General features: G+C 40.3%; 1 protein-coding gene across 6 annotated transcripts in view; it reads left to right on the top strand.

Annotated features, from left to right (window-relative positions):
• The window catches only part of RAI2 (retinoic acid induced 2), a 397,723-nt gene that overhangs the window by 57,920 nt on the left and 321,198 nt on the right, over positions 1–18,605 (top strand). The window contains exon 3 of one of the 6 annotated variants that reach the window (XM_059911408.1): positions 1,539–1,785. The exons of the other annotated variants lie outside the window; for them this stretch is intronic. The gene's annotated coding sequence lies outside the window, so the exon portion shown is untranslated. The remainder of the gene's footprint in view (positions 1–1,538; positions 1,786–18,605) is intronic. 6 annotated transcript variants of the gene reach the window in all.

The following is an 18,605-nucleotide window of genomic DNA, read 5'->3' as shown; positions in this document are numbered from 1 at the left end:
ATAAGAATACCTATTTCATGGGATTGTTGACGGGATTAAATAAGTAAATGTAAAGCACTCAGTGCAGTGCCTGGCATTATAGTAAGTCTATTTACATGCTTCTTAAATATCGTAAATGACCTGCCATTGGCAAAACTGAATCAGCCAAGTTTTTATGCTATCTGCAAAAGTACGATGCAGCCAAGTTAGTCTTCAGTGCCCTCCAGATTCTTGGACCTCTTTCTCTGTCCCTTCACTTCCATGGCATGTTCCTTTATTCTGTACAAATATTGCACACAAATCTCAGGCGGGGCTAAGACCTCAATTTATGGTGAGATGCTAGTGACTGTTAAGCTTCATCATGTTCCTCCTGTCAGCCTTAGATCAAGGGGCTCATGTGGCATTTCAGGCACTGGCCAGAAGTGGTGGACCTCTCAGGGCCACTTGGTGCTCATTTTGAAGATCAGTTTTGTGTGACCTCTCTTGGTGTCCCTCGCCACAGCTCAGAAATCTCGAGCTTACTGTTCCCCCAGCTGGGACCCCAGATCCCAGCACATCCTGTTCAGGCAGTCCTGACATTGCACCCCCAAAGCAGTCATCTCTTTGGCCTATGGGTGTAGCCATTGTTGGTTCTGGACGTGTTGGATCAAAGCTGCTTGGTAATACTCTTATCCACATATCAGGGTAGCTGTCCCAAATTTTGGTTTGGTTCAAGTAGATATAATTACCCCTAATGTTAAAGAGCAAGATTTCTTCTAGTCAAAACATTTGTCTTCATTTCTTTTAGCCTCATGCTATCTCCATTTTGCAAGTGAGAGAAATCAGGTTTGGTTGTATATGCTAGGAACCCTATCTTAAAGTGTCTTCAAAAATATGGGAAATTAATTGCTCCAAATAAATGACGAGCCCATTGGCAGGGCAGTGATCAGCTTTGGTCCTATGAAGACCATCTTCTCTTGAGAATCTTTCAGCTCTCCTCCTCCACAGTGTGGCTTGATTCTCAGGCTGGTAGAAGGTGCTACAGCACCCCTGGGGCTCAGATCCATACCCCAAAACGCCCGAGGAAGACAGGAACCATCTTTTCTGGTGGTTCTCTTTAAGAAGCACCCCAAAAGTGTCCTCTTGTGCCTCATTGGCCTGAATCTGGTCATACGCCAACCCCTGAATAATGATGGAGGCTGGGAGAATGCCGTGTGCTAACTGGCTTAGGTGTGGAATTTTGAGCCAATCACTGTCAAAGGGGCTGTAATTACATTTAGCTCAATTAGTCTCACCAATGGTATCGGGGAAAGAAAGACACCCAAACAAAAGTCTGTGGTTTTGTCAGGAAGTGGTCATTGTCAAGATGCTGGATAGGTAACCAGGCAGTCAGCCTATATAATGGCCTCCACTGCTTCTTGCCTCCTGGTAGTCACACCCCACCCCTCCCCTCTCCTTCCCTCCCCCATTGAATAGGGCTGACCTATGTCACCAATAGGATATTGCAGAAGTGACAGTGTGACTGCTGAGGCTAGGTCCTAAGAAGCACTGGGGCCTCTGCCTTGGATCCCTCCCTCTAGGAGAAGCCAGCACCATGCCATGAGGACACCTCTGTAGCTCTGTGCAGGGGCCCACAGAGAGAGGAACTGAGGCCTGCAGACAACAGCCTGCACCAATTTACCAGCCATGAGTGTGAGCCATGTTGGAAGTGGATCCTGATCCAGCCCCAGACAAGCTGACATCTTAATGCAATCTCATGAGAGACTCTGAGCCAGACTCACCAGTTAAGCTGTTCCCAGATTCCTGAACTTCAGAAAACCATGAGAGGTAATAAATGATTCTTGTATTAAGCCACTAAGCTTTGAAGTGATCTGTTACACAGCATCCTACAACCGGAATGTTGACCTTCAGTGGACACTGCAGCGATTTTTTTTTAGATCCAAGAGGTTTCCCTCCTCCCTTTCCTTTTGTTTCTAGATAATTCAAGTAAAATAAGTACTTTTTAAAGAATTCCCTGTCTTTGCTCCCCATTACTTTCACTGCTTCATTGAATGGGCAGCTACTAACCAGATATGTTTTCTGAGGAATTTCGCTTGAGTTCTTAAAAAATTCAGAACTTCTAAGTTGTGCCACAGACAAGGCTGGCATGGAAAACATTGAACTGGGAAGTTGCCTGAGTAACAAAGTGAGAAGTTTACCAGGCCCACCCGGATAGCTGACTTAGAGTCAGTCCTTAGTGTATACAGGCTCTACCAAGTCGGAAACAGAACGTTCAGCTTTACGAATAATCAAGACAGAATTTCCCCCTGGAAATATGGTAAAGCTAAAAAGGATTATAACATTTCATTTGCTTTTTTCCTGATTATAAAGGTAAAAACTTTTAAAATTAGAAAATGTGGAGGATAAACACTGAAAAGAATAAAGAAGAAACTAGAAACCACCCATAATCTCACTACAGAGACTACTACTAACATTTCTTCATTGCATTTCACTATAAAATTGTGACATGAAATATACAGTTTTATATCCTGCTTTTTCCGTTATGTTCTGAGCATTTTCTCATGTCGTTCAATATTCCTTGAAAATGTGTTCTTTACTGGATGCTTAAGGTTTTATTAAATAAGTGTGCCATCATTTATTTAGACATTCTTCTAGGTGATTCCCAATTTTTTCTATTATAGACAAAGCTGGGGGGGCAATCCTTGTACATTCATCATTGTCCACTTTTCTGATTACCTCTTTAGTAGCTATAATTCCTAGAAGTAGAATTATTGGGTCAAGTTTGTGGTATTTTCTAAAGCCATTGATCTATATTGCCAAATTGCCTTTCAGGATGTCTTCGCAGTTTATAGCATTCTAAGAAGGTAATGAGACTGTTCATGTCATTGCACATTTATCAAAACAGAGTAGGACAATTTCTAAATTATCATTTCTAAATTATTATCAGTTTGAAAGGTAAAAATAGTATGTTTTAATTTGCATTCATTTATTAGTTGGAAATTGAACATTCTCTCGCACATTATTAGCTATTTTTATTTCTTCTTTTGTGAAGTGTCTATCACAACCTTCACCTATTTTTTCCATTAGGATTTCATCTTTTATTTATTTTTTCATGTTCTTTTTTTTTTAGGATTTCATCTGTTAAAAGACACTGATTTTTAAAATATTTAGGTCAATAATATTAAATGTAGTACAGATATTTTCCTTGCTTGCTCATTTGCCTTTTAATTTTATTTATGGTGTTTATAGATGATCATATTGATTTCTTTCTCTGCTTTTATATTTTGGAAGTTTGTTACCATGTCAATATGATTTAAGCAATTGTTTTTAAATTTGTGTTTCTCTTTTAATTATCAACCCATCAAGAATTTATTTTCTGGTATGGTGTGAAGTAAGAATCTAACTTTGGGGCTATTTTTTTTTTCTGGTTTAGTCAGCTAGTTGGCCTGAGACAGTTTATTTAATAAAACTTTAGTTCACCACTGATTAGTATGATGACCTTTGTTGCATACGAGATTCTTATGTATATGTGTCTAGCATGGTTCACTATAGCTTTAGGTAGGGTACATTTAGATAAAGTCTCCTTCTTTTAATATTCAAAATATTAATAGGGACTGACCAGTTTCTACTGGACTCTGTGTTCTCTACAGCAACAGAAACAGAATTGGTGGTTTACCAGTGAGTGAGATGGCACCTGAAGTTCTCTTTTTTAGGGGAACTGGAAGCTGGGCTGGTCCATAAGCTCCTGGGGTAACTGGGAAATTTAACTGGGGCTGTTACAAGAGAAAGATACTATACGTCTCGCTCAGCCAGGGGAGGGGGAGAAGGATAAGGGAGAATGACACGTGCGATAGTCATTATTTCAAGATAAAGTCTTGTTTGAAAACTTCATAAGAAATGGAGTCTTCATAACATAACCCTTGTGACAGAATCTGCAGTGTCTCCTGAACAATTGAAGAAGTTGTTCAAGAGATGTGTTACCTCAATAGTAAGTTTTTAATGTTGGTGATTCAGGTTTCTTTTGGAAGCAAGCACCTTTTAAAACTTCACTGTATTAGTTAGGGAGATTCTAGCTGCTGTAAAAAGTATTCCCCCAAATTTTAGTGGCTTAGTAGAATAGAATTTATTTCTTGCCTTCATAACTGTCCACAGGGAGTTCCTGGTCAGCAGACAGTGTTCTATGCAGTCATTCAGGAACCCAGGCTCCTTCCATCTTGTGTCTCTGCTGTCCTATAGGGCATAAGACTCTACTGCTTAATCCTTTGTATCTAGCTAGCAGCCAAGTGAAAGAAAAGAAGATGGAGAAGGCACACCTGCTTCCTAACCACCTGAGCTCAGAAGGGGCACACATCACGTGTGCTCACTTTCCTTTGTCAAAAGCTAGCCATATGGCTCTACCCATATGCTAGAAATATAGTACCTGATGGAGAAACCATTTCCTAGCAACAATTTTATACATGGAAGCAAATGCATGAATTTTATCGTATGGTTAGCTGTCTCTGCGATATTCGGTAACTAACAAAATTTTCAGATATATAATTCATGGGGTTGATGAGACATTGGTATAACAGAGTTTATCAACCTCATCACTATTGACATTTTGGATTGAATAAGTCCTTGTTGCAGGGGTCTGTCCTGTGCATTTAAAGATGTTCAGCAGCATCTCTGGTCTCTACTCATTAGATGCCAGTAGCATCCCCCTAGTCGTTACTGTTTTCTGTTCATTGCCCTTGTCCTTTGTTTGTTTGTTTGGTCTTCTACTTTTTTCTGTCTTCTCTTGTTTTAATTGAGCATTTTATATGATTCCATTTTCTCTCCTCTCTTAGCATATCAATTATACTTCTTTTTTTTTATAACTTCTATTTAGTGGTTGCTCTAGAGTTTTCAATATATATTTACAATGATTCCAAATCGACTTTCAAAGAACACTATACCACTTCATAGGTAGTGCAAATACCTTATAACAGAGTATTCACAATTCCTCCCTCCCATCCCTTATAACCTGCTGTCATCCGTTTCACTTATTCATAAGTTACATTCGCTGAATACATTGCTGCTACAATTATTATGAACTGTTTTGTGTTAGGTTAATTAAGAATTAGAAAAAGAAAAATATTTTATTTTACCTTTACTTATTCCTTCTATTGCACTCTTCTTTATGTAGTTCTGACTTTCTGACCTATATCATTTTTCTTCTTCTAGAAGAACTTTTTTTTAAAACATTTCTTGCAAGGCAAGTCTACTGGCAACAAATTCCCTCAATTTCTGTTTGTCTAAAAAAGTCTTTATTTCTCTATCACTTTTGAAGGATAATTTGACTGGATACAGAATTGTAGGTTGGTGGGTTTTTTCTTTCAACACTTTAAATATTTCATTCCAGTCTCTTCTTGCTTGCATGATTTCTGAAGAGAAGTCTGATGTAATTCTTAACTTTTCTCCTCTATAGGTAAAGTGTTTTATTTCTTTGTCTTCTTTCAATATTTTATGTCTTTGATTTTCTGCAGTTTAAATATGATATGTCTAGGTATAGATTTTTTAATATTTATCTTTTTGGGTGTTCTCTGAGCTTCTTGGATCTGTGGTTTGGTGTATGTCATTAATTTTGGAAAATTCTCAGTTATTACTTCAAATATTTCTTCTCTTTCTACTCCATCTAGTATTTCTATTATACATATATGACACTTTTGTAATTGTCCCATAGTTCTTGGATATTATGTTCTATCTTTTAATTTTTTTTCTCTTTGTATTTCAGTTTTAGAAGTTTCTATTAACATATCACTGATCCCTTCCTCAGTCATGTCTAATCTGTTGCCGAGCCCATCAAAGGCATTCTTCATTTCTGTTAGTGTTTTTGATTTCCAGCATTTCCTTTTGATTCCGAGAATTTCTGTCTCTCTGTTTACATTTCCATCTGCTTTTGCATGTTATCCACTTTTTCCATTAGAGACTTGAGTATATTAATCATAGTTGCTTTAAATTCTCAGTCTAATAATTACAAAATCTCTGCCATATCTGAGTCTGATTCTGATGCTGGGTGTGTTTTTTGCCTTTTGGAATGCCTGGTAATTATTTGTAGAAAGTCACACATGATGTAATGATAAAAAGAACTGAGGTACATATCCCTCTAGTGTGAGGTTTTTATGTTTTATCTGCTTAGGAGTTAAGTTGTGCTTATTGTTTGCCTTAGCTGTAGGTATCAAAAGCTAAAATTTCCTCTGATGTCCTTATTTTTGTATCCCCTGTTGTCTTTGGGTTTCCCTAGAGTCTTCTTAAATAAGGTCTGAGATGTGCAATTCTCTCAGTTGTATTACTTTATTATTATACAAGAGCCCATATTGATGTGGTAAGGTGTGGGATATATTCTATAATCCTATGATTAGGTCTTAGTCTTTTAGTGAGTCTGTACCCCCCACAAGTGCCTTTTATCCCCCCCCCCAACCTTAGGTGAGATAGGAAGGCTAGAGGTGGCTGGAGTTGGGTGTTTCCCTTCTCCCAGGTCCGTTAGTAAAACCCCAGTTGGTAAGGCCCTGGAAAAATAGTTTTCTTGAGAATAGGCTTTGTTAAGAAGCACAGAATGATCTAGGCATATTTCAAAATGGCCACGTTGGGGCTTCCCTGGTGGTCCCGTGGTTAAGACTCCGCACTCCCAATGCAGGGGGCCCTGGTTCGATCCCTGGTCAGAGAACTAGATCCCACATGCTGCAACTAAGAGTTCGCATGTTGCAACTAAAAGATCCCGCATGCCACAACTAAAAAAGGTCCCACGTGCCGCAACTAAAAAAAGATCCCGCATGCCGCAACTAAAAGATCCCACATGCTTCAACTGAAGATCCTGCACGCGGCAACGAAGATCCCACATGCCACAACTAAGATCCAGTGCAGCCAAATAAATAAGTAAACAAATATTTTTTTAAAAGGCCATGTTTCCCCTGCCTCTGCTAGAAACACAAGGAAATTTCCCTTTAATCTTTAAAAATAACACAAAGACAAAAGAGCATATGCTTCACATGCCTGATTCGAAGGTCAAGACTCATTATGTTTTAACCTCTGTAAATTTCTCACTACCTGATTCTGAATTAATGCCTTAAGTATGATGAAGAATAAGCAAATTAGTAGGTTATACATAAGTTTATATGGGTCAAGAAAGGCATGTAACCTATTTAAGCTCTTTGGGAAACAAGCCATTTTCAAGTTTTTGGCAGCATTAAGTGGTAGAAAAGGGACTTCCCTGGTGGCGCAGTCATTAGGAATCCACCTGCCAGTGCAGGGGACACGGGTTTGATCCCTGGTCCAGGAAGATCCCACATGCTGTGGAGCAACTAAGCCCATGTGCCACAACTACTGAGCCTGAGCTCTAGAGCCCGCAAGCCACAACTACTGAGCTCACGTGCCACAACTACTGAAGCCTGCACACTCTAGGGCCTGAGTGCCGCAACTACTGAGCCCCTATGCTACAACTACTGAAGCCCGTGTGCCTAGAGCCTGTGCTCCACAACAAGAGAAGCCACTGCAATGAGAAGCCCGTGCACCGCAACGAAGAGTAGCCCCTGCTCGCCGCAACTAGAGAAAGCCCGTGCACAGCAATGAAGACCCAATGCAGCCAAAAATAAATAAAATTAAATTTTAAAAAATACATTTTAAAAAGTGGTAGAAAAATATATTAATTAGAAATAACTTACTAAAGCAAGTCTTTGAGAAATTCTAATGGTAATATTTTAGTTAATTGCTTGTATTATATTAAAGGACTGGAATATCTTTTGAATATTTAGAACTTTCATGAGTCTAGACTTCCTTTCCTTCAGTTGGTCCTATTTAATGTGGTTTTATGCTGCATCTTGTATTTCTGAAAACTGGGTTTTTGTATGTATTGAGGCTGAAGAACCTTGAGAACTGTCACTGGCCGACCAGTGGCTCAGTAATCATCAACAAGACCATTGGGAGTGGGAAGGTGGTTAGATGGTGCCCTTGAGTGACTTAATGGGAAGGTTCTTTATGAGAGATTTCCTGAATAAACATGTAGTCTTTTCATTCCTTTAGATATGCTAAAATTTTTTCTTGGAATCAGCCCGACCCTGAGATAGCTCTTTATCTAACTTATTTTGGCCCCAGTAGATGTGCTTTTGCTGATTTTTGTTTAGCTGTTGTAATACTGACTGGCATTGAGAAACTTGATATCATATTAAGTTCAAGGTTGTTATTTCTCCCTCTATCACTATTTTATGCAGTATCTGCATTATGAGTACCCGATGAAGAAGCTTCTCTGAAATGTCACTAGCTAACAATAGACAAAGTGAGTCATGGAACTCATTGAGTTTCCCACTATGGGTAGACAGCTAGGAAGCTCAGAACTGAGAATGAACCCACTTCTTGCACAAGACTATGGGATCATAAATTATGCATCTGTTTTTCATATCGCTATTCTTTCTTCCCCTCATTGTCCCCTCTCTCTCCCTTCAGTCTTAACTGTGAAAACCCGATAGGGCTCCTGGAGGTAAAATTCAGGAAAGAGTGGGGCTCCCTTAAGGCTGGGACCCTGTGGCATTTTAAATTCACAAGATTGTCCGTATTGAGCTTCCAGCTTTTGTTAATTAAAGCTTAGATTTTCCTATCCTGTACAGGTTCCAGTAGTGATTTCTGCTTCTGATGGTAAAACATGATTCTTTGTGTCTGTCTGTCTGTCCAAATTTGGGGGGCAGTAGTTTGCCCTATGACCTCAGTTCTCTGAAGAATCTAAGAAGAGTTGTTGAATTTCACTTTCTTCAGCTTTTTTCTTATTGTGGAGCTGCGAGTGATGATTTACAAGCTCCTTATATGCTGGACAAGAAACCAGAAGCTTACTATCCCTTCCAGTTGTGACCACCAAAAATGTCTCCAGACATTGCCAAGTGTCCTCTGGAGAAGAGTCAAAAATCACCCTCAGTTGTGAATGATTGCTATTATATCATGTAGAATACTAAATATGATGTTTAATAATATGTAATTATATATTTAATAAAAATAGAATTAGGTGAATGAGACTTCTTGGCGATTTGATGGAATCGAACACTGTGGTTTCTGTTGGTACGTGGCTGGGGCAGATTGGCTAAATGCGCGTCAAACCCATTTCCTCTTCCTGGGCACTCAGTTGACTGTATTCTCTGCCCCCTTGCATCTAGGTGGAGCCATGTGACTAATTGAATAGGGGTGGAAGTGGTGCATCTCATTTCTAGGCCCCTAAACCATCCCATGTGCTCTTCTGTATTCTCTCACTTTATTCATCAGTCAGCCAAATTCAGAGGATTCAAAGCATATAGGGGATGACAGACTTACAAGGTAGAAGGAACCTGGACCCCTGAATCAATGCTTGAAGAAAAGCCACCTGGGAGAGCCTTTCAACTCGAACACCTACAATGAATTTTGTGTGAATGAGAAATAATCTCTATTAGAATTTGGAATTAATTCGTTGCTGTAGCATAGCGTAGTTTAACCTGAATAATTCAGGGGCTCAAAACATTTGCTATTAAAGAATAGGATGACTCTAGAAGTTTGGAAGACTTGAGGAAATGTAGGGACAGACCTTAGTGTTTATGCCTATCAGTTAACAATATGCATTTATTCCCATTACTTTAAAATGATGTATTATAAATAATTCTAATTTCAGAAAACCGTATCAGCAAAATGATAAAGTCCTTCAACAGTCCTCAGTACTGCAGAGTCTACCTGAGGCTCTAGTGTCTCAACTAGACACCTAAGAGTCAGGGTAACTGTAAGGTGGGGCCCACACTACTTCCCCACAGTCTGATTCTGATAATGCTGACCAGTACATTCTTTTCCAAGGCAGGAGTCAGAAGAAGTTTTCCATTTTGGTTGCTTTTCATAGAATTTTGAAGAATGAGAGTAAGGGACTCATTCAGCCATATGCGGATAATAAACCAAGTCAACCGAATGGCAGATACTAGAGGGAAGCCAAACATCCAGATGTTAATCCTTCCCATTAATTAGAATAAAAATCCTGTGGAATGTGAAGGGTTGGAGGTTACTGGGTTAAATTGATCTATGGTTTTTCTTAGACTACTTAAGAGAATTTGAAGTTGCTGTCTTTAAAAATGCAAACTGCGCTGCACTATTTACATATTTTATGTGGGAAGTGGCAGGTTTTAATTTTAGCTGCATACCACCTTCTCAATTGTTCCTTGAACAGAGTAGAAACTTAGAGAAAATTAGATGGACGGAAAAAAACGATAGTAAAATGAGAAACTGATATGAGTTTAAAGTTCAAAGTGCATTCCAAAGTGCTGGCACATTCTGTAATCCATGCACATTTGATCAGGAAAACTACATGGTCTCTTATAGTGTTTTTGACTGTCTGAAGAGACTCAAAGCAAGGAAAATTCATTGTAGAAGAAAAAATAGGCTCATGATATGCACGAAGAGATGGCTCTAGGGTTTTAAGAATTTCTTCCAATCTGATAGTAAACTCTTTAAGAAAAAAAAAGGGGTTGGTTTTATGCTTTAGCCTTCCTTGGTTTTGTGCTTTGGAATAGAACCTACCTTCTACTTAAATTGTGTGAAGGAATGTTAAATGACAAATGACAGATAAGTTTAAATCTTGAGCCACATGCAAAAAAGAAAAAGCCTGAAAGGAAGGATATTCTTTTTTCTTTTTCTTGGTCAAGTTCTTCTGGTGCAGCTTCATGAATTGAGGTGCCTGAGTTCGAGGTGAGGACATAACTCTTGGAAAAGTGACCTTATCACTTTAGAGAACGCTTTCTTCAGGCAACATTTATAGACATCTGCCTTCTGCTTGCATTAGGCTCTTTGCCCTCTCTCACCGGATATTATATTAGTCAAGATAGATAGGCTGTACTGCAGTAACAAAACTGCCTTTCTGAGCAGTGTGAAAACTGCCCTTCTCTTTCTATCAAGAGACTTTCCTCTCAACCAATCCTGCTTTCGCCTTCAAAATGGTGTTGTTTTTGCTGCGGGCTTCAGGTTCTTATTTTGGACAGTAGTATCTGAACATCTTCTCTTTGCATTCCCCCTTCAGTAGTCCTCAAGGCAACATGGATGTCCCTGACTGTCCAGATGAGAGTCACTATAAGGAAGTGCAGAGAAGAAAAACCCCAAAGTGAATTTTCATTCTCAGCGATTATTCCTGTAACACACTGCTTCAGTTCTTGTTATTCACGCGTAATTTTGTGACAAGCTTTTGAGTGCAGGGCACTCGGGCTCAGCTCTGTGTCCCCTTGGGCTTGTGAGCAGTATGTGAGGAGATGTGTGCAGGCCTGGAGATTTTTTAAGTCTCTCACTAGGCATTCACTTTCTAATCAAGGGCTCTTTCACAAGAAGCTCAAATATACTCTTAGGGACAGCAATAAGGCATTAAAGTTTGCCGAAAGATATGTCCAACCAGCATGTTAATGGCGGCGCCATTTTATTTATACCTATTGGAATGTGTTTTTTTTTAAAATTGAGGTATAGTTGATGTACGGTATAAGTTACAGGTGTACAAGAGTGATTCACAATTTTTAAAGGTTATACTCCATTTATAGATATTATAAAATATTGGCTGTATTCTCTGCATTGTACAGTATATCCTTGTAGCTTATTTATTTTATGCATAATAGTTCGTACCTCTTAATCCCTACCCCTTTCTTGCCCCTCCCACCTTCCCTCTCCTCACTGGTAACCACTAGTTTGTTCTCTGTATCTGTGAGTCTGTTTCCTTTTTGTTAAACTCACTAGTTTTATTTTTTAGATTCCACATGTAAGTGATATCATACAGTATTTGTCTTTCTCTGTCTGACTTATTTCACTTAGCATAATACCCTCCAAGTCCATCCACGTTGTTGCAAATGCAAAATTTTATTCTTTTTTATGGCTGAGTAGTATTCCATCATGTATAAATATATACACCACATCTTTATCCATTCATCTGCTGATGGACACTTAGGCTGCTTCTGTATCTTGGCAGTTGTAAATAATGCTGCTATGAACATTGGAGTGCATGTATCTTTTCAAATTAGTGTTTTTGTTTCTTGAGGATGTATACCCAGGAGAGGAATTGCTGGGTCATATGGCAGTTCTATTTTTAGTTTTTTGAGAAATGTCCGTACTGTTTTCCACAGTGGCTGCACCAATTTACATTCCCGCCAACAGTGAACGAGGGTTCCCTTTTCTCCACATCCTTGCCAACATTTGTTATTTGTGTTCTTTCTGATTATAGCCATTCTGACAGGTGTGAAGTGATATCTCATTGTGGTTTTAATTGGCATTTCTCTGATGATTTATGATGATGAGCATCTTTTCATGTGCCTGTTGGCCATCTGTATGTCTCCTTTGGAAAAATGTTTATTCAGGTCTTCTGCCCATTTTTTAATTGGGTTGTTTGTTTTTTTGATGTTGACTTGTGTGAGCTGTTTATATATTTTGGATATTAGCCCCTTATCGGTCATATCATTACCAAATACCTTCTCCCATTCAGTAGGTTGTCTCCTTGTTTTGTTGATGGTTTCCTTTGCTGTGCAAAAGCTTATAAGTCTAGTTAGGTCCCATTTGTTTATTTTTGCTTTTATTTCCTTTGCTTTAGGAGACAGATCAAAAAAAATTTTGCAATGATTTATGCATATTAATGGTTACACCATTTTGTTTGTAACTACTGGAATGTGTTGGTTTTTTAAATAATGTAAACATTTTATATATAGGTAAGAAACTCATATTAAATGTTTATACAGATCAGCTTGAAAATCACTGCTTTATTAATTAGCTGATAAGGCTCTGTGTAAAATCCTGATGATGTGAACACATGATAGGGAAGCTTTGATGGAACAGGGAAGGACTAGCAAAGGGGTCAGAAAGTTCTTGGTTCTGAAATGTTGCATTTGTCTTTGGGGGAAAGCAAGACAATGGAAGATGAATCCTGTCAGACCAAGAAGACCCATTTAACAAACTACTGACATTTTCTTCCCAGAAAGTACAGAACTACTTCAGTAATCACAGTAATATGTTAACTAGCAGTTGTTCTTGGATAAACTTTAATTTTGGTACAGTTGTTGCCTTGGCTATGGGTGATGCAGGAAGGTACCCAGACTCTTCAAGGCTGCGTCCCAGAGTCTGATACAAGGAGAAGAGGAACAGAGGGAGGAAGTGGGGAGAGAACAAAGGGGAGTGGGAGGAGACAGTATGGCAGAGACCTTGGGGCATTCTGGTGAGCGCAGCTTCAGAGGGCTTGGGCCCAGATGTGGACATAGGGCCTTACTCCCAGGGTCCTAGTCACTGAGGTCAGGGAAGGCCCAAGCTGCAACCACAAGCTTTTGTGCCTCTGGGCCAGGGATACTTCCTGAAGAGAAGCCAGAATGCTGGAGTGTGGTTTCAAAGGCCAGGAAGCTGGAAGCCAGAGACCACCCCCAAAGGAGAAGCCTCGTTGCCTCAAGGGGAGAAAGGAAGAAAATGAGTACCTATCTGCTATGGTCTGAATGTTTGTGTCCCCATACCCCCCAAATCCATATAATGAAACCCTAACCCCCAATGTGATGGTATTAGAAGGCGGGGCCTTTGGGAAGTGCTTAGTGCCTTTGGGAAGTGGGTAGAGAAAAAGATGAGTGAGTGGTAGAGTTAGACCAAACAGAGCCCCGTCCTTGTCTGGGGTTTTGAGGTCCACGCTGTGTGGGCAGTGAGAGGTGGTCAGGAGGTGGGAGACATGGAAGTGACCTAATAGATGCTGCTAGAAGAGGGGCTGGGACAAGGTGGCCAGGTCCTGGGGGTGGGGTGGGGGTGGTCTAGGGATGGGAAAGAGTGGTTGAAGATCTGTGGGGTAGAGACTGCTGGCATTTACCTCCCTGATTTCAGAAACTCCTCAGGGCATAGGCTGTACTTTGGGAACATTCTTTTCTTTTTTTCCCCCTTCAAGGCTCTTGCTGAGTGTTTAACCACTTCTTACCTAAGAACAGTTCTGGGAGTGGAAAGGGTTCCCTCACAGTATGATTTGTCCCACACTGAAGAGCGGTTGCTGGGGCCTTACTGTGTGGGAGTTGGGGCTGAGGGCTGCCCAGCCAAGAAGCAGAAACTAGACCGGGCTTGCATTCTTCCTAATTTCTCCAGACATGCTCTTGTTCACTGTTCACTATTCTCACCTGCTTATTCTTCAGTGTAAATGCTAGAATCAATTTGGCAAGTTAAAAAAATTCCAGTGAGATTTTTAAATAATTAATTAATTAATTAATTTTTGGCTGCGTTGGGTCTTCGTTGCTGCGCGCAGGCTTTCTCTAGTTGTGGCGAGTGGGGGCTACTCTTCGTTGCAGTGCGTGGGCTTCTCATTGCGGTGGCTTCTCGTGTTGCGGAGCATGGGCTCTAGGTGCGCGGGCTTCAGTAGTTGTGGCTCACAGGCTTAGTTGCTCCGCGGCATGTGGGATCTTCCCAGACCAGGGCTCGAACCCGTATCCCCTGCATTGGCAGGCGGATTCTTAACCACTGTGCCACAAGGGAAGTCCCTCCAGTGAGATTTTGATTGTAATTGTGTCAAAGCAATGTATTACTGCTTTTCATTAAAATTGAATTTGAGCCTAAATAATAAAGTGCTTTTTTATTCGGAAAGGACTTTTTTTTGCTCATTCATTTATTTCATTACCCAGCAATACATATTGAGCACTTAGGAAAGTCCTAGAAAAGTGGCCCCATTATCTAGTGACGCTGAGAGCCACTTGAGGCAAAGGAAAGAAGAAGGACAGTCCTTCTACTTGCACTGCCCACCTTCCTCACCTTGCCCCAATCCCAGCCCTGGTGGAGCCTGTTATTTAAAATTTTGATATTATTTTCATCATGAATTTTTGCATTAATTTTAATTTAGAAATGTTGTATTAAAATGTTTATCTTGATTACTGAGTTTTTTTGACATCCCTTTAAATTTTAAACCCAAAGTGAGTGCCTTGCCTGTCTCCCCCATGTCCCCAGTCCATGGAGTACTTAACAGCAGGTGAGAGTAGAGAGGGAACAGGGTTGTAGAGTGCTCAGGGAGCCAGGATGACTGAGGACCAGGAGTGAGAAACTTCTGTGCTTAACTCCTAAACAGAATCATGCAGCGCTTCTTAACTGCAGTGTAGAGATACCCATTCTCTGAAGGGCTGCCCTGACCACAAGTATGGCAGGTGGCTTGCAGCTGAAGAGGAGGAGGACACAGCTCAAGCATTGCCATCCCAAAAGGAGTACTGCACTGTCCAGTATGGGAGCCACCAGCCAATTTGGCTCTTAAGCACTCGAAACATGGTTAGTCCGAATTGTGATGTGCCATAATTATTAAGTTTGCACTGGATTTTGAGGACTCAGTATTAAAAAAAAAGATCATATATCTTATTAAAGTTTTGTTTTATATTGATTACCTGTTGAAATGATAATATTTTTGGATACATTAGTTTGAATAAAATGTATTATTAAAATGAATCTCACTGGATTTTTTATTCTTTTTTTAATGTGGGAACTAGCAAATTTTAAATTTCATGTGTGGCATGTGCTTGTGGCTCATAGTATTTCTGTTGGGCAGCACTGGTCTGGGTGGTAGCAGGGATGTGTCCTTGAACTCATACAGGGGCCCTGATCACAGAGACCTTGGGAATTTCATCACACATTGAGGCACTTCCTCTAACCTCTTCTGTGGGACTGGGTGCTCAGCATGTAACCTGTATTAAGAGGCCACCAGCTAGGCAAATGTAAGTTGGAGCTCACAGGTAGTCAGAGATAGGACCTGCTATTATGGCAGTAGGGGAGGGCGCTGGAGAGTGACGGATAAGGAAGTGTAGTGGAAATCCTTGTTGACCTAGCACCTTTGAACACCTTTCTTATATTTGGAAACTGCCCCACAATGGATGAGATTCTTACTCTCCCAACCTCCTTTGCAGGTAGGGATTAGGGCTCAGCCAATCAAACACACACAGGCCATATTTGAGGTGATGTGAAAGCAGCCAGCGTTACTGCATGAATCCATGAGGTTGAGGTTGGCAGCACCAGCTTCCAGGAGCAGTGAGGCAGAGATTCAGCATTAGTGGGTGGGTGATACCAGCTGTTATGATGCTGCCCAGGAGGTGGCAGGAGTGTCTCTACCAGACCAGTCCTTGGTGAAATTTGTGGCATTGTTCTTTACTGCATAACCTTTAAACTGGTTTTCTGGTCTTTCAGAGATTCTCTGTATCCTTCAAATTTTTCCTAGCTAGAATGCTATTGTCTGCAATAAAATCCTGACTGATATACAGTGGTTTCTACACCTGCTGTATAGTAGTACCCAAATACCCAAATGGTGCTTCAAGCAGTCAACTACTCTTGAAGACCTTCTTTTTGTTTAGCACTGTGATAACAGCTGGAGGGACTCAGAAAAATAATGAGCCTTCATTGCCTTGTTCCAATAACTCACACAGGTGATGTATGGTGATTGGCATCCTGGTGCCAAGGTCTTCCCCAGGGCAGAGGAGAACAGGTTCTGATTCCTCTTCAGCTTAGAGCTACGTTTAACTCTTCAATTTTAATTCTCTAAAAATAATTGGCTGCCTTCCCTCTTTCCTGGCATCTGTTCTCAAATCAACCTTGAGACCAAGGCTGCTCTGGACACACATAGAGTCACAAAATCTCACTTACATCGCTGCCTCTAAGTGAGTTTACTACTCTACTTCCTGCCTCCAGGAAGTAAAATGATGGGGTGTGTGTTCCTTGTAAAAAGGAGGACATATTTTCAAATCATACACTTATAATTTTGCAAACGTCAACTCTAGTGTTTGGGTTCCCCCAAAGCTAGACTCTGAGATGAGGATTTAGATGCAAGTTGTTGATTTGGAAGGTGATCCCAGGAAGCACAGGGAGGGAGCAAGGAAAAGAGGGTGTGTTGATGAGAGGGTTATTGCTGTGGGCAACTGGGCTCAGTCCTGCTAAGGATCCTCTGAAAGATTGCGCAGAACATAACTCAGAACCATCCCACCAGGGAGCAAGGAAGTTGGGGTATTATCTGTCAACTCCCAGCCCTCATTATTTGAGAGTTATTCCTGGGGGTGTTACCTCCCCAGCGCTTCTATTCTAGTTTGCCCTGCATGGACAGAGACTGCTCCTATGGCCATAGAAAAGTCCTCAGGCAGAGAGACCCAGGTGCTTGAGGCTGCAATCTGCCAGTGTGTGTGGGGACTGTCCACCAAAGCTGTGGATGACCTTCAGGTGGGCCAAGGGCATATTGGCTATATTGGTTGGCTACATCTAGTTAATAAAACTTTCATCATGAATTCATTCTTGCATTAAACATATATTTATAGAGCACCCCGTATGTTCCCAGCATGTATTTTGTCATGGCGATATAATAGTGACCAAAACAGATACAAAGCCCTCCCTTAATAGCTTATTCTAGTGACTATTCTCAGGAGTATTAAATTCTACCAACCACAGATGCCTAACAGATTTTCAGTAACATATGCATTCATTTAATACTAATATTTGATATTGTACTAATTGGATAAAATATGACACTTTCTGTTATCTTTCTTTGTTAAGAAAACATAATTTCAAAGAATGTTGGAGCTTGAAGTGTTCCTAAAGATAACTGAGGCATGATGTATATGGAATTTTAAAAAGCGATACTGATGAACCTAGTGGCAGGGCAGGAATAAAGACGCAGATGTAGAGAACGGACTTGAGGGCACAGGGGGGAAGGGGAAGCTGGGACGAAGTGAGAGAGTGGCATGGACATATATACACTACCAAATGTAAAATGGATGGCTAGTGGGAAGCAGCTGCGTAGCACAGGGAGATCAGCTTGGTGCTTTGTGACCACCTAGAGGGGTGGGATAGGGAGGGTGGGAGGGAGGCTCAAGAGGGAGGGGATATGGGGATATATGTATACATATAGCTGATTCAGTTTGTTGTACAGCAGAAACTAACACACCATTGTAAAGCATTTATACTCCAATAAAGTTGTGAAAAAAAAAAAGATAACTGAGGCATGCAAAGGTGAACTAAACTTTCCTAAATACACATAGCGGAACCAGGACCAAAACTTCAGGTTTCTTCACATATTTCCGAAATAGCACCACATTGCCTGAGACTGGTGATTTTTTACAGCAAAAACCAAAAAGCGGTTTGAGTGCACCCTTATACATTGTGGTAGGAGTGGAAATTGATGCAAAGTTTTTGTAAAACAATTGGCAATAAGCATAAGAGCTTTAGAGGTAAACATTCCCATTGACATAGTAATTCAGCTTTTAGGGATTTATCCTAAGAAAATAATCAGAAAATTGCAAAAGATTTATATACAAGAAATATTAATTTAGTTGAAAAGTATGTTTTTAAAAATATTTAGTATTATGGGAAAATACAGTACAATACTTAGTGATGAAATGAGAATATACAACTTCATATACTGGATGTCTCATTTTTTTCAGAAAGATCCACACAGAGAAGAAGATAATAGCAAAGCAGCTGTTATATCTTCATGGTGGGACCATGGAATATTTGTTTTTTCTTGTATTTTCTGCAGTGGACATGTGTTACTTTTATAATCAGGGGGTAAAAATCGAAACATTCTTTTGCCTAATTTTTCACCTCTAAGCATTTTGCTGAGTGCTGGGGAAGTGTTAAGCAGATATTTTTGTGTTCTTCCACCTTGAAAAAAAATCATAGTTTAACACTAGGCTCCCAGTGTTCAG

This window comes from Balaenoptera ricei, chromosome X (assembly GCF_028023285.1).
Source record: "Balaenoptera ricei isolate mBalRic1 chromosome X, mBalRic1.hap2, whole genome shotgun sequence".
NCBI classification, from domain to species: Eukaryota; Metazoa; Chordata; class Mammalia; order Artiodactyla; family Balaenopteridae; genus Balaenoptera; species Balaenoptera ricei.
Note: the sequence above shows the minus strand (reverse complement) of the source record. Positions and strands in the feature narration are given on the sequence as shown.